The 4,624-nt window shown below is 35.1% G+C and overlaps 1 non-coding gene across 1 annotated transcript; it reads right to left on the bottom strand.

Annotated features, from left to right (window-relative positions):
- Window positions 1–4,158: 4,158 nt before the first annotated feature.
- On the bottom strand, window positions 4,159–4,231 carry TRNAT-AGU (transfer RNA threonine (anticodon AGU)). Its single transcript has one exon. It is a non-coding gene; the product is annotated as a tRNA-Thr (tRNA).
- Between the last annotated feature and the right edge of the window lie 393 nt (window positions 4,232–4,624).

Below are 4,624 nucleotides of genomic sequence, written 5' to 3'. Positions count from 1 at the left end.
CCACTTTTAAACATAAAGATATCCATAAATATACCTGGTCTTCTCCAGATGGTAAAACTCATAATCAGATAGATCATATTCTCATTGATAAGAGAAGACATACTAGTATAATTGACGTTCGTACACATAGAGGTGCTGACTGTGCCAGTGACCATTATTTAGTAATTGCTAAATTAAGAGAAAGACTCTCAGTGTTAAATCATAAGCAACAAAATCTAAAAGTTCTAAAATTTGATACAGGAAAGTTTACTGATGAAAGAATTAAGAAAGATTACCAAATTAAACTGTCAAATAGATTTGATATTTTGCAGGATTTAAATGATGATGAAAATATAAATGAAATAGACGTAAATAAGAATTGGGAGCACATACGTAATGCAATAGAATCAGCAGCTAAAGAAAGTATAGGATACCATAAACCGAGAAAAAGTAAGCCATGGTTTGATAAGGAATGTCATAATCTAATAGAAATAAGAAATGAGGCTAGACTTAGGTGGTTAAATAACTCTGATGATACAAATCTAAACAATTATAATAGAATAAAGTGAGAAGTTAACCGAACGTTTAGAAGTAAAAAAAGAGATTACTTGAAAAGCAAAATTAACGAAATTGAAACAAACAGCAAAAATAAAAATATCAGAGATTTATATAAAGGTGTAAATGAGTTTAGAAAGGGGTGGCAACCTAAAGTAAACTTGATAAAAGATAAAGACGGTGATTTTCTTGCTGACCCAAGCGATATTCTAAATAGATGGAAGAACTACTTTAATGACCTTTTAAATGTCCATGTAGGAGATAAATCAGTAGTGAATGAAGTACACACAGCAGAACCTTTAGTTCCAGAACCTAACTTGACTGAAGTTAAAGATGCTATTAAAAGGCTAAAGAATAACAAAGCACCTGGCATAGATTTAATACCAGCTGAGTTAATTAAATATGGTGGAAATTCATTAATATGTCAAATTCATAAATTAATTTGTTTAATATGGAATAAAGAAGAAATCCCTCAACAGTGGAAAGAATCCATAATTGTCCCTGTGTTTAAAAAAGGTGATAAAATGAACTGCAATAATTACCGTGGAATTTCTCTACTCTCAACAACATATAAAATATTATCTAACATTCTTTTAACAAGACTAACCCCATATGCTAATGAAATTATAGGTGATTATCAATGTGGATTTAAACGTAACAGATCAACTACAGATCAAATTTTTCACATCAGACAGACACTTGAAAAAAAGTGGGAATATAATCAAAATGTCCATCAACTATTCATTGATTTCAAAAAAGCATATGATTCGGTCAAAAGAGATAAATTATATAATATATTAGTAGAGTTTGGAATACCTAAGAAGCTTGTTAGTATGATAAAAATATGCACCAGTGAAACAGAAAGTAAAATTCGTGTGGTTATTAATATGTCTGACAAATTTACAATTCATGATGGGTTAAAACAAGGAGATGCATTATCTCCATTGCTCTTTAATTTTGCCTTAGAATATGCTGTTAGGAAGGTAAAAGAAACTAAAGAAGGACTAAAATTAAATGGTGTGACTCAGTTGTTAGCATATGCAGATGATGTAGACTTACTGGGGGATGATGTGAATACAATTAAGAATAATGCTAAAATATTTTTCAAAACTGCTAAAGAGATAGGTTTGGAAGTTAACAAAGAGAAAACTAAATATATGCTTACAGGCCGAAACCAAGTGTTAGGTAATAATCAAAATCTAATTATTGATAACAACTCGTTTGAACCAGTTTCCAAATTCAAATACTTAGGAGTAATATTAACAAATGAAAATTATATTAAAGAGGAAATAAAAAGTAGGCTTAATTCAGGAAATGCATGTTACTTCTCTCTTCATAAACTTTTGTCTTCTCGTTTAATATCTAAGAAACTAAAAGTTAAAATATACAAAACAGTAATTTTGCCTGTAGTATTATATGGATGTGAAACTTGGTCCCTTACATTGAAAGAGGAACATAAATTGAGAGTATTTGAGAATAAAATCCTTAGGAAAATCTTTGGACCTAAAAGGGATGAGGAGACAGGTGAGTGGAGAAGGTTACATAATTTAGAACTACATAATTTGTATTCATGTCCAGATATTATTAGAATAATTAAATCAAGAAGACTTAGGTGGGCAGGCCATGTGGCACGAATGGGAGAGGAAAGAGGAGTTTACAGGATTCTTGTTGGTAAACCTGATGGTAAGAGACCTGTAGGAAGGCCAAGACGAAGATGGAGGGACAACGTTGAGATGGACCTAAGGGAAATCGGTAGGGATGGAAAAGAGTATATAGATCTTGCTCAAGATAGGGAAAGATGGAAGGCCTGTGTTGCTGCAGCCATGAACCTTCGGGTTTAAGAAGGCTAGAGAGTTAGTTAGTTAGTTATCATCAGAAAATTTTGTAGTTTAAAATTATTCAATTCTGCTTGACAAATATAACATCAACATAATAAATGTAAATAGGTGTTGTAAACTATGTTTTACACATTATTCTAAGTAACATTTACGAAATATTTATAAAACCCTATTGATATCTCAGAAAGAAAATACTTAGAATTTAACATCTATTTTCAAGTGGTGACCCCCCACCCCCAACACACACACAAAGGAAGTATCTAGGTGTTGCTTCATTACTCGAGTTTTTTAATGGAAACAAGGGTTGAATAACACGTTGTTTCTATGTTTTCCTTCTACCCTTACCTCTGACAAGTGTAAATTTCTCAGTCTCATTTTCTGATATTGTTATATCTTTTTAAATAAAAAAAGCTTTGAATGGTGCCCTTTGTTCATGGCGCTCTCTATTCTTGACACCCTAAATCTCAGCTCCCCCTTGCCTAACCCTCGCTACGGGCCTGATAAGTGGATGGAAGGTATGCACATTATGCACAAGTTATACTCAGAGGTTAACCAGAAGGTATAATATGATGTGAAAGTTTGTTAAACTGTATCATGGTTGTTGGAGTTATTTTTTGGTTATATATGCTAAATTGTTGGTGTTCTTATTTTCATGGGGTAAGTTACGTGAACACATTAATTGAATAAAATAATTTTCGGTTGTTTGTAATGTACTACATGTCAGTTATGAAATATTTGTGTGTGATTAAAATGTTTGTAACGCTGTGCAAATTATAACTTTGGAGACTCAAAGATATAGCTTCTTAATTCCTGAAAGTTTGGGATATGTGAAAGAAAGATTGTAAGAAAACTAACACAGAAACAGGAATATCTTGACAATTTTGATAGCTCAATTTCCGTGTTATTTCTGTAGTTAGATAACAGCAGGCCGTAGTAAAATAGTTTAAATTTTCAGAAATGGCAATGTTGCCTATTTCTGCAGAGGCAATACATCCGTTCACACACACAACACACACACACTTTTTAAAATTTATTTTTTGTAAACGTTTATTTTCTCTTTGAAGAACTGCTGCTTTTTATGACATGTTGAGTATTGTGAAGGTTTTAGGGCGCGGTAATGTTTATTTTCCACTGTAAAGAAGGCAGTTATATACGTATTTATATAATGTATGAATATCAACTAAGAAACCTTCTTTTTGGCTTTTTATTTGTCTATTTATTACAAAATGTCCTCCTCCGTAGTCGAGCGGGTTAAGGCGTTCACTCGTCTTGAGATCGTTCGCTGCGGGACGGCGTAGGTTCGAATCCGGCTCTGGTCGGAATTTATTCGGCCTACGTATAGGGCCGGTGGCAACCCACCATCGTGAGGAAATTGGGAAGCTCCGAGTGAGTGAGCGTAACCTGGTCAAGAAGACCTACAATAACGGCTGGGGGTTCGTCGGGCTGATCACTCGTCACCCCAACACTGGTCTGAGACCTCCACGCTATAACAGGTGACGGCGGAACAGTGTGGGAGGGAGACCAGCAGTCGGTAGGTAAGCCAAGGCCCGCCATGGTGCTGTAGAGCTGTAGGGTTATGTTATTTATTACAAAATATATTGCTCTAAACAGTTAAACGCAGGCTTATGACCACCCTTGCAAGGACACCCCTGGATGTAGCTTTATCGTAAGTCTCGTCAGCTGTGTTTACCATCCATATTTCATCTGCCTAGGTAGTTTCAACATTATTTGGCGAAATGACCTAAGCGTTCACTAAATTTTCTACAACCATGCAGGAAAAATGGTAAGCCCCCTGGGAGGATCGAACTCCCGACCTCTGGTTTACTAGACCAGCGCTCTATCCACTGAGCTAAGGAGGCGATACGAGTCTTGTTTCTTAACTCTGCCTAAGAGCTTAACGTTGCAATTCTCAAAAGCCGATTGCTGCAAAGAACCTGCGTACAATTGAGATGCATTTCATTATTATGATGACATACCATTGCACAACTATAAGACGTGCCTATTAAGTGACTTTTACCCCTACCGATGCTTCTGTAATACTGTAATGCCAATATGTTTCAGTATTATATCTATGTAGTGGTAAAGAACAGTATTTATGTATGTCTTACTGTTGCGCAATGGTATATCATCATGAAAATGAAATGCATCTCAATTGTACGCAGTTTCTTCCAGCGATGGGCTTTGGAGACTTGTAACGTCAATCTATTAATCCTTAGCTCAGCGTAGTCGACCTCTGTGGCGGAGTGGTTAGC

The sequence above is a fragment of the Lepisma saccharinum genome, chromosome 2, assembly GCF_977018435.1.
Source record: "Lepisma saccharinum chromosome 2, izLepSacc3.1, whole genome shotgun sequence".
Taxonomy (NCBI): domain Eukaryota; kingdom Metazoa; phylum Arthropoda; class Insecta; order Zygentoma; family Lepismatidae; genus Lepisma; species Lepisma saccharinum.
This window is presented reverse-complemented; position numbering and strand designations above follow the sequence as displayed.